This window comes from Protopterus annectens, chromosome 8.part0 (assembly GCF_019279795.1).
Source record: "Protopterus annectens isolate FY-2018-M chromosome 8.part0, PAN1.0, whole genome shotgun sequence".
NCBI lineage: Eukaryota > Metazoa > Chordata > Ceratodontiformes > Protopteridae > Protopterus > Protopterus annectens.
This window is the reverse complement of record NC_056741.1, coordinates 1,802,521,925-1,802,534,774: the sequence shown is the minus strand read 5'-3', so window position 1 is coordinate 1,802,534,774 and position 12,850 is coordinate 1,802,521,925. Positions and strand designations below refer to the sequence as shown.

At 40.3% G+C, this 12,850-nt stretch overlaps 1 pseudogene; it reads left to right on the top strand.

The window, feature by feature from the left end:
* LOC122808566 overlaps positions 1-12,850 on the top strand; it is a 791,543-nt pseudogene that overhangs the window by 736,112 nt on the left and 42,581 nt on the right.

The following is a 12,850-nucleotide window of genomic DNA, read 5'->3' as shown; positions in this document are numbered from 1 at the left end:
CCACTGCTAAGAGAGACACAGCCTCTGACATAACCATTGTGAAGCCTGCAGTGGTTAAAGTGGAGCAGTACTTGCTTGGGCAGTCCACTCCAGTCAGAGTTTTAGGAGGGACCCCATTCCAAATGCATTTGGCCAGGGTTTCCTTGACTTGGAGGGTTGAAAAGGAAGCAAGCAAGTAGGTGTGTTTGAGGGTATCCCTGCAGATGTCTTGATATGGATTGATTTTGATATTGCAGTACCTTGTGTGCATGAAGTTACATGCAGTCAAGCTTGGAGACAGGCATGTGGCTCTGGTAGCCTGAGGGAGTCCCAGAGAGATTTCACACATTAAACCAAGGCTGTTGAGGTGGCTGTTTCATTGAGGAAGTTACCCTGCAGAAGTGAGCCTGAAGGTGATCCACAGCTGCTAGGAGGTACTGATGTTCCCTTGGACAGAGTGACTGCAAGGACAGAGGTGAGTGGTAGTACCCAGTCTGACAGTGAGGCACCACTGTCAGAGGATACTAGACTTCTTGTGGAAGGAGAGCTGGAAAGAGTTTCAAAGATAGAGTTGAAAGAGGCTCAACTCTCGGACCCTACACTGAGAGGCTTGAGGGGAGGTAGCAAGGGAGGCTCCTGATTCTCAAGGAAAAGGGGAGTCTGTATACTGGAACAAAGGGTTACTGTATAGAGAGTGGACCCCTGAGGGGGGGGGGCTAGAGGGTGATGTAATACAGCATTTGGTAGTGCCTACAGCTTACTGTCTGGCATTTCTAGCCATAGCCCATAACATTCCTTTTGCAGGTCATATAGGCATAAAGCATACCAAGAGATGTATTATGCAGATCTTTTACTGGCCTAGGATTGCAAGGGATGTAACAGGGTACTGCAGGACCTGTGAGTAGTGTCAAAAAGTAGGCAAGGCAGGAGACTAAGTCAACACTACTTTGGTGCCTTTGCCTGTGATTGAGGAGCCTTTTCAGAGAATAGCTGTGGATATTTTAGGGCCTCTGAGTACCCCAAGTCCCACAGCAGGGTATGTTTCCCAAGAGAAATACTGACTTACAGAGGTGCAAATTTCATGTCAGACCTGCTGGCTTGTCTATGGAAGTGCTGTGGGGTGAAGCACCTAAAGACCATCCCCTACCATCCCCAGACTAATGGTCTTGTGGGAGGTAAACTGTACACTAAAGACTATGCCATGGGCATTTGCAGACCAGTGTAACAGAGAGTGGGTGAAATATTTGTCCCATCTGATGTTTGCATACAGAGAAGTACCCCAGGAATCCACAAGTTTTTCACCCTTTGATTTGCTGTATGGGCATAGGATAAGGGGGACATTAGATTTGATTTGTGATGAGTGAGAGGGTGAGTATGAATCCCACAAGGAGTCTGTTGTGGTATATGTCCTAAACCTCAGGACAAGGCATAGGGAGCTCATGGGTTTGGCCCAGGAGAACCTGGCAGGAGCCCAACTGTAGAAAAAGTTCTGGTATGACAGGAATGCTCCTGCCCGAGAGTATGCTGTGGCACAGCAGGTTATGTTTCTCATTCCTGTCAGACACATTAAACTGCAGGCAGCTTGGGAGGGATCCTTCATAGTGGTAAGGAAGGTCAGTGATGTTAACTACATGGTAGAACTAGGCTAGGCAGGAAGCAGGGGCACAAATTGTATCATGTTAACATGATGAAGCCTTTCCATGATAGGGAGGCCTTGGTGCTGGGTATTTGCAGTGAATGGCAGGAGTTGTCTGAGGGGGATCTGGTGACTGATCTCCGGAGAGAGACTGTGACTGACATCTCAGTGGAAGGAGTAGCAATGTCCCAGTGGGTATCCTCTACCCAGATTTATGAATTCCAAGCAGTGTTACAGGAGTTTAAAGGCATTTTCATGAGGAAACCTGGATGCACCCACCTGGTGTGGCACCATGTGCATACAGGACCCCAAAGGTTTATCAGCCAGGCCTCTTACAGGGTGCCTGAGCAAGTCAGTCACACTAGGAGGGAGGAGATACAGAAAATGTTGGAACTGGGGGTAATCCAGTAGTCCAGCAGTCCCTGGGCCTCCCCAGTGCTGCTGGTATCAAAGAAAGATAGCAGCACCTGTTTCTATGTGGACTATAGTAAATTAAATAGTCACACAGAGTCAGATGCTTACACCATGCCTAGGACAGATGAAGCCTCAGAGCAGCTGGTTGAGGCTAAGTATCTGACCACTATTAAACTGACCATGGGCTACTGGCAGGTGCCCTTGACTCCCACTTATAGAGAGAGGTCAGTCTTTGTGATTTCTTTCGGATTATACAAGTTCACAAATATGTCCTTTGGGAAGAGAAATGCCCTAGCGATCTTCCAGAGGGCTGCATCTGGAAATACAGGGTGTATCCATTTTTGTTGCAAGTGAACGTCCCTCACTAGTACCAGTGGTGAGGATTCAGGCTCCTTGATAGCTGGCCCAGATTGGGGATATCACAACCTCTTCCATCCATTATTATATGTAGTGGGACCCAGTTGAAGTGTCTGCCAATTGCAGGGGCCTCTGTTCACCTAGCTGATTGATTTTTGCAGAACCTAATGGGAAAAGACCCCCTTCCTTCCACTATTCTATGAGAGGCTTTACTGTGATTTGCAGAACCTAATGGGGAAAGATCCCTTTCCTTCCACTATTCTATGAGAGGCTTTACTGTGATGTGCACCCTACCCCATTCCCTCCCACCCCATATTGTGTTAACCACTTCCCCAAATACCACTAACCAGTCTGCTGCTTTTTATGTCACTTCCTGTCCAATTACTATGTAATGACTTTCCCATTAATTAGATTGGCTACAACCCTGTATATACTAGTACTCCTGTCTGATCATACCTACCTTACTGACAATTTTCCCTGCAATACTACATGGAAACCAAACAATATTACCTAGAAATCAACAGATACCACAAACAAAGCTAACTGACATATTGAAGTATGTGTATATGCTCTGTTCAAAAATTCAGTAAAATATTGCATGGGTTCATAGGTAAGTAGTATGCTGTCTGCCCTTGCAGGCTTCTCTAACCCTAGCCAATTTCCCTTTCAGAGGTAAGAATCAAAACCTCTATCTTGTGTCTGTGAGGTAAACACCTAAACCATTATGCCAACCTTCAACTCCCAACTGTTCATTTATAAGTTTACAGGTAAGCACTGGACTAGCTAGCCTTTTGGGCCATTTTAAGGCTAGCTAATTTCCCTCAAGGGTGAGAATCAAACCCTGTACTTTGTGTCTGTAAAGTAAACACCTTAGTCATTATGCCAACCCCAAGCTGCAGTACATTATGCAAGTCTTAGCTACTAAAGAAAAAGAAATTACATTTGGGAAAAAATAAACAGATTCTTATACAGACTATTTTGTCTAATACAGAAGCTTAGAATGTAAGAGATATTCAACTCAACCTAGGTTCTTTAAGCAGCTACAACAACCCTATTTTCACTCCATAAATCTCAAACAGTAACACACCCCTAAAATAGCAAGCCTCAACCCTTTTCATATAAACAACAAATTGGCATTATTCAAACATTGAATCCAACCTCATAATGCTCACATTATTGCCATAACTGAAAACTGGGATAAAGACCACTTCTGCCACTCTGCTTTCATTAGAGGATATGTCAGCATCCTAAAAAATAATATGCCTGATACAAGATGTGGAAGAGGCATTAAGCTTCTTAGTAGAAAAAGGCCCCCACTCAAAATAATTAACCATACATCAGCCTCATCTAAGGATGACAGTATCCCCAAATTGATACTTAGTCAGATAACTTTTAGGAAAAAAGTTGAACCTTTTTATAGGTGTACACATTCCACCTCGCTCTTCCATCAACATAGTTGTTGTTCTTCTTTCGGCTTTTCCCGGTTAGGGGTCGCCACAGTAGAACTCTGGTCCGCTAATGATTGACAGTAGATTTTTACGGTGCCGAGGTGCCAGCCCATCACCCAACCTTCAACGAAGGCACGCCCATTCACTCATGTCTTTCAAATGCCACTCAACCGCAGGGAGGACATGCAGACTCCACACAGAAGGTGCTCCAGCCGAGAATCGAACGGGAGAACCTCTTGCTGTGAGGCGATAACACTACCACTGCACCACCGTGGCTAAATACTATTAATGATTTGTTTCCTACAAATATAAATAAAATGATCTTAGGTGATTTTAACATCAATACCAATGGTCCTGATGGACAAAAGCTCCTTAAAATGCTAAATAACCTAGCAACCAAGAAGACCATACCCAGTAGCTGGAAACTATTCAACAACTGATCTCATAATTCCTAATATAAATCAAAAGTGTGTTCACATTAATGTAAAAGCTAATGACATCAGTAATTACTGCCCTGTAATCTCAACCCAGACATTCAAAACTAAAAATCTGCCCACCCCTAGTAATTATCACAGGTAGACCCTTTTCTCTAAATAAACAACCTTTGTTGGACAACTATCTTAAGTAGCATAGACTAGACTCCACTATATTCCCAGGAGACTCTCATACTTGCTGTAGACTACTTAATCGCTACACTATTAAGTATTCAGGACACCCTTTTTTCCTGTAACAGAAAGACAAGTTTGAGGACAAAAATGCCCCTGGCTTACTGATGAAATAAAACATAATATCTACAAAAGGGAACATGCATGGGATCTGCAAACAAGACTTCTCAAATATAAATCTTCATCAGCAATAGCTTGAATTATGGAAGACAACCAGGATCATAACCAATTGTGCTAATGCCCCATACCATGCCAAAGGCAGAATACTCTCACTTCCAAACCAAAATTATTATGGGAAGAACTAAAACAGCTAACAGAAGACATTACTGACACCAGTAATCATAGCAGCACCAATACCACAATTCCAGTTCCTTCCCTGATGACTTGGAGACTATCTTCTCTCAACCATTCATGGTACTTCCAACTCATCTCCATCATTCCCCAGATAAACATTAGCTCTGCCCAAAATCTATATCCGTTAGACAGTTTTGCTGCCAAATTTTACTTCAGTGTTAGAACTGAAAAACAGACCAAGACCTTACTTATCAAATTGAGCTCAGCACACTAAATTTAGTGACGTGCATTCTGAATTTGTAAACTGGCAGTTGTATAATTGCAAGACCACTTACTTGTGCATATTAGGTTTCTCATTAACTTCTTCTAACTCTTAACATTTACCACAGACTTTTCAGAAAGCCTCCAGCCTACAATAAACTCTCCAACCCACATCTACCTCTCCACTCTTAACTTATATTCTGAAATAGACCCTAGCCTATATTGCACTAGCCCCATCCTCCTCACTAAACTATATATATTCCATTCCATAGAAACACCTTGCCTCCCTCACCCGCCTAACTACAACTTAACTCTCTATCTCACTACTAAGATCTCTTACCTTACATGACATCTCTCCCATGTCCTATCCCTTCTTTCTCGCTCCGGTGACATCCCCCCTAACCCTGGTCCAGCTTCTTCTCACACCCCCAATAACACCAGAACCCTCCACCTAACTAATGTTAATTTTCAGAGTATCTGTAATAAAACTACTGAATTACATGCATGGCTGGCACAAAGTAACACAACTATCCTTGCAGCCACAAAACTTGGCTTAAAACATCCATCCCAGACTCTGAGATTCTCCCTCCCAATTATAACATAATCAGGTCAGACAGACAACATAAAAAGGGTGGGGGTGTAGCCATCATCTACCCCAACACCTTGAGCCTAACCCAATTTAAAGGCCAAATTCCCAAATTCCATAATGCTGAAATTAAATTTTAATCTCCTTCCTTGATATCAACCACTTTAAAAAACTCTGTATATCAGTCATCTATATTCCTTCTGGAAATAACATTCCCATTCTAGAAGGGTTTCCCTCATGGATACCTAATGCCATAAAGAATGAAACAGTAATCCTAGGTGACATGAACATTGACTGGACCCATATCTCCTGTAAACGTTCTACCTCTAGCATTAGTCTGTATCATTTCACACAACTTATTACCACCACCACAAGATATAGCAAAAGCAATGAAGGAACCATCTTAGACTGGATATTAATCTGTGACCACACCAAATATATATCCTCAGGCACTATGCCCAACTCCTTTAGCGATCATCTACCTGCCTTTACTATTTGCTTCTGCCCACATTTGCAACAGACCCATACATTCAAACTAGTCCAAAACCTGTCCAAATTTGACCCCATCACCCTTAATGCCACCCTTAAAAGCATCAATTGGAAGTATCTTAAATCTTTCCCCTTAGATGATGCCCTACAGTTCTTCAACAACACTTTTTTAGAAATTCTAAGCAAAATAGCTCCCACCAGAACCAAAAGGATCAAATCCAATAACATCCCCTGGCTATCTAAAGCCACTAAAGATATCATGCATTCTAGGGGCAGAGCTTGTAAACTCTGGCAGAAATCTAGAAACAATACTGACCTCATTCAATACAAGCAGCTCCATAACCAAGTTAAAAAACTTGTGACCAAAGATAAACAATCATACTTCTGGACCCAACAATCATATAAAACAAACAACCCCAAACTCTTCTGATCCTCTATCAACAACCTACTAACACCTGGCTCTAAGCCCAACCCTTGCCCACATCCTGATATGCAACCAGAACAAATAGCAAGCCTCTTTAATTCATATTTCATAGACACCATAGCCAAAATTACAGTGACTTTTTCCATTCCACTCCCAGACAGTTCTACATCCTCACCACCCCCTTCACCACAGACGTGCACCCTTCTACTCTACTGTGCTCCACTACTCCTAACAACTTCTCTCTTCAAGCACACAACAAAGCTCTCACCCTGAATTTCATCTCTCACCCATCTCCACCTCTTTGATTAAAAAACTATTGTTAAAACTAAAATCATGCTCAAACTCAGCAAATAACATTCCTACTAAATTTCTAAAACTCACTGTCGATTCAGTGACATACCCTATAAGCATCCTAATAAATAGATACCTTCAGGAAGCCTATGTCCTCAATTTATGGAAAAAAGCCCTCATCTTACCACTTCACAAAGGTGGCCCATCTACTGATATCTCCAATTTTCGTCCCATTGATATACTGTCCCCTGTCTTTAAAATTCTTGAAAAATGTGTACAAAAACAACTCTTAGAATATCTACTGAAAAACAACATCCTTTCCTCTACACAACATGGGTTCCACCCCGGCCATAACACATCCACTGCACTTATCTCTTTCCTTGACAAAATCACCAAAGCTCGTGATTCAGGTAACATAGTTTCAACCATTTTTCTGGACTTATCAAATGCATTCAACACCATCTCCCACCCTATCCTCCTCTCCCATCTATCTGCTATGGTCCTAACTCCCCATTCTGTTAACTGGTTCAAAAGCTATCTCACAAACCAAGAGCATGCAGTCAAATGACATAACTCCATCTCCCCATTTCTGCACAGTCCAACAGGGATACCTTAGGGCTCTGTCCTAGGTCCTCGCTTGTTTAATATCTTCATTAATAACCTGAACCATATTATTCAGCATGGGCCCCTAATCCAGTAAGCAGATGATTCTACTATAGTCTGCTGTGCTAAAATGCTGGATAACCTACAAAACTCCACCCAAGCATCATTTACCGCAGTTGAAAAATGGCTTCACAAAAACTATCTCTCCTTAAATCCAAAAAATCCAAACTGATTATATTCCCTCCCAAGAAAAATACCCCTACCAACAATTGTAACCTTGAAATGGTACTCAATTGACTCTACCAAGATTGAGTTAGTAATCCATACTAAATTACAGGGAGTAATAATCAAGAAAAACCTCAAATTTGACCTTCACATTCAGTACTGTATAAGTAAAACCCACAAAAAACGTGGACTTCTCTACTGGCATAGTAAATTCCTCTCTTTTCCAACCAGACAAACTCTAGCCTCATCATATCTCCTACCCTCACTAACCTATGGCGCCCCATTAATACTAAATCTACAGTCCCCACTACTTGCAAACTTTGAATCTTGCTATAACAAGATAGCAAAATTTGCTACCAACAATCGCCATTTTGCTCACCACTGTCTAGCCCTCAAACAATTGCAATGGCTGGAACTCCTCCACTACCTACTTCTCCTACAGCTTGCAGGTACACACAAACTAATATACAGGCCCCAGGACTGCCCTGCTCTGAACTCTGTAATTACCCTCTATAACCCTGCTAGGCCCCTAAGATCCGAAAACAAATTCCTCCTCCAAGTTCATAAACCCATGTTACCAGTAGGACAATACTATACTCTTGTATAATAGCCAAAGCCTGGAACAACCTTCCTCCTTTTATCCACTCTCAACAATGCCATTCTACATTTAAAAAGGAATTACACCTTCATTTTCTATCCAAATGGATATGCAACAGTTCCACTACTAACTCCGCCATAACCTAATTCTCCAAAGTATTCAGATATACATACTCTAGCCTATTCTAAGACTGCAAACTTCTAACTCCAAATGACTCTAACTTGCCCGAAAACTACCTACCCATATCTCTACAAAACACTTCCCTGACACACTCTCCCTAGCGCTTAAGCCTCCCCTTCCTCACCCATTATCCTCATCATCAATCTGTTCTCCCCCTCTTCCCTTTCCATTCCTATTATTTCTCTTCCAAAAATGCTATCCTCTTGTACAGCACTCATGTTTCTTTGTTATTCCTGTATTGCTACAATCAGGACATTTAACCTGTGTATCCACATTGTAGCATCCACTTGTAATTTTCTATTATTAATTCTCTCTTGTTATTTTCAAATTTTGATGCAATGTTATGTCTGTAATTAACTGTATGGAGCTTTTTTCCCTGGGTCTCCACCGAAAATGGGCTTCCAAGCCCAGTGGACTTTCCCGGTAAACAAAAAACAATAATTAAATAAATAAATAAATAAATAAATAAATAAATAAATAAACTACATGTATTGTTCCTCCAGCATACAAACACTCAATCATTATCTCTCCCGAGCATTTAAGCACTGTATCATCTCCCCCCAGAATTGAAGCGCTCAATCAAAATCTCTCTCCAACATTCAAGCACTTGATCATCATCTCTACCCAGCATTCGAGCACTCCATCATCCCTCCACAGCATCCAATCACTCAATCATCCCACCCCAGCATTTAAGCACTTGATCATCATCCCTCTTCTCAGTTTACTCTCTTTCACAATTGAAAGATTACAGACCAATTTCAAATGTATTCCCCCATGTCCAAGATCTTTGGAAATACTATTTTCCTTTCTTTTTCAGCTTGCTGGATACCTTTCTGTGCTAGATTGCGGTAAAGTGGGGTCTAGGAATTTACCTTTTGCCACTATTGTGCAACCTTGGAGTTTTATATATATATATATATATATATATATATATATATATATATATATATATATGGTTCCTGTTACGTTATTGAAATCATGAAATGTCGAACACTACAAGATCGAACTTGGATGTTCAATGTTTCATAATTTCAAAAACGTAAACAAAAGTAGGATAAGCCTGTCATTACCGCTTTTAAATATACCAACTCCAAGATTGCACTATAGTGCAGAAAGGGAATATTTCCCTTTACTGCACTGTACTGCGATCTCAGAGTTGGTATATTTAAAGAGTGGGGGGTGTGGGGGGTGCAGGGGGGCTTGCTTACAACAGTTATTTAACTGTTGACTTTTTTTTTCTTTTTTTTTTTTTAGTTTGAATTGCGGAAACTTTGATTAACTGTGTTCGATGTTTACAGTTTCGAAGTTTCAGCAATTCGATAACGTAATAGGAACCCTATATATATATATATGAATATATATATATATATATATATATATATATATATATATATTAGCAGGGGGATGTGTGTTTTATCTTTTTAAATTTGCTTGATTTGCCTTTTTTGTTCAGTCTTTAAAACGTTTTGGATTTGATGAGAAAAACATTTGAACATATAGATAGTTATGTCTTGCTTTGTGATCAACAGTAAGGATTTAGAAACTCCTTTAGTATTCAGACTTTGTTGCTGTCTGCCACTGATGCCATTTATACCAGCATCAATGATGGACTAATCTCTCCAGGTATATTTTTTCAACATGACATGTGCATTTGATACAAGGTTAGTGTAATTGTTAAAGTGTTTACCTTGCAGAGACAAGGTGCAGGGTTTGATTCATACTTGGGGTAATTGGCTAGGCTTAAAATGGCCCACAATGGTAGTTAGCCTAGTACTAACCTATGAACTAAGTAAACCATACCCTCTTATTCTAAAAATTGCACAAACTTATTTTTGAGAAAACTCTGCATACTGGTGTAAAAACTACTTAATTACTGCGGTGGTGGTGCTGCGGTAGCGTTGTCGCCTCACAGTTAGACGTTGCCCATTCAATTCTCAGTTAGAGCGTCTTCTGTGAGGCAACATGCATGAATGGGCGTTCCTTCGTTGAAGGTTGTGCATTAGGCCCGGCAAGCCAGCATGTAAAAATCTACTGCCAATCATTAGTGGACTGGAGTTCCACTGTGGCGACCCCTAACTGGGAAAAGCCGAAAGACACAAACAAACTGGTGTAAAAACTACTTACCAAGTAGATGTTTCCAAATCTTTACTAACAACTTACTTTTTTAGTTGGCAAACCTGAATGCATAAGTACCACAAGACTCAGCTCTTGGTCCTCTTCTGTTTTCTCTTGTTTTTATATATCAGCCATGCCCTTTCTAATCATAATATAATTATGCATGTTGATGGCACACTGTTAATCAAAGCTCACAGTACCTACAGATTATTCAAAAAAGCCTCCCAATCTCAGTTTGCAGACCTCTGCAACTGATTTCACAATAATAAACTCCAAATTAACAGTTCTAAAACTGTCACACTCTACCACAAAGAAATCGAACTCAAAACCTCCCTTAGCTTTAATAGACTTTAAAGGAAATGTTATAGCCAGTGCTACAAAATGTTACAGAACAAATATATCTGAAAGTAACCATTGATCCCTCATTAAACTTTAATATTCATACAGATAAAATCTCCAGAGAGGAACTACAATTATGCTATATACTCTCCCACCTACTACCCCCAGACTCACTCTTGGCCTTAACCAAAAATGTCATATTTCCTAAAATTGAATATGCCCTCCTTGTTATTATCTTATACTCTGCCAAACACACACACACACACACACACACACACACACACACACACACACACACACACACACACACACACACACACACACACAAAACAGATAGTAGAAAATAAAATAGGTTTGTTTTCCTAGTAAGTGTGAACAGTTGGCAATTACTTAAAGATTCATGTGCCTACTGAACACTCTAATTTTCAAAATTGTTACACAAAGTTACCGTCCACATCTGAAAAGAATACTCCAGATTAGAGATTAAAGTTCCCTCAGGAACAGTCAAGAAGAAATAATCACTTTGGTTAGACCGATATTTAAACTAACCACAGGAAAGAAAGTTTTATTCAGAATAGAACCAGTTATTTGGAATTAACTGCCAAGAGATATATAAAAAAAATTGAATCCAGTCAAATCTTCGGCAGTATCTGCATTTGTCTGTCTTTTCAGCTTTTCCCAGTTAGGGGTCGCCACAGTGGAACTCCAGTCCACTAATGATTGGCAGTGGATTTTTATGGTGCTGAGTTGCCAACCCGCTGCCCAACCTTCAGTGAAGGCATGCCCATTCACACATGCCTTTCGGAGGCCATGCAGACTCCACACAGAAGGCACTCCAGCTGAGAATCAAACAGGAGAACCTCTTGCTGTGAGGCAGCAATGCTACCACTGTACCACCGCAGCTACCTTAGGCAGTAATGAATCAAATCGCAGCTGCTTTGGTGATACTGGCTAATATTGCAGCTATGAGCTACAAGGATTGTACGTACTTATAATATTGCGCTGAATTTTCTGTTATGTGTAATTGTTATAAACTTCCTTTCCAACATATATTACTATAAATATTCACATTTACTTTGTTATATCAAACTGTATTATTGTAAAGATTTTTTTGTATGGTATATATTTTCTTTACCAAATTATTTATTGTATAATTGTACCTGGGTTGTTGCTGAAAAAGATCAATAGACTACCCCATCTACCCAGTTATCAAACTGTAAACAAACAAATAAATAATAGTAAGATACTACCCCTCTATAGTGATTTAGTATTTTCCTATATAAAATGACTACAAACAAATGAAAATAACACAATGATACACTAATACAAGTAATAATGATACAAATGCTAGCCACGTACTTACCTATTAACCAGGACATTTTCTGTGCAAAACTAGACCAGGAGGGGATTGATATATAGTGCACATCTAGATCTGCATCAACATGGGGTAGGGGGGTATGTCATCCAGATTAAGGGTTGGTCCATTAGAGGCACCGATGTCTTCATCATCAAGATCTGGATCTGCAAGGTACGTATGAAAGGAGGACAGGACTAACTCTCTCTCCTGACTTTGCTGACACGACTTGTGGCACTTGTTTCAAAGGTACTTTGAAAGGAGAGAGAATGGCTTCATGTTAGCAATTATTGAAGCACTTGTAATTTTCTATTGCCCCAGGTACTAATATAATATGATACATTCACCATACATATTCTTTCTCCAGATGGAAACAGTGTGTAAAGCATTAGCCTGATTTAGGTAACTAAATGCTCTCAATCTGAATGCATTGGCTGTTTATTTCCTAATGTTTTGTGTAATGTAGTCTGTGAAAGAGACAGAATGATATGGAAACTTTCAAGAAATACTTATATGAACTGCGAGAAGGAATCCAAATTGTATGCCAACAAAAATGGAAGTATAAAACCAAAGAGGATGATAGGAAACTACA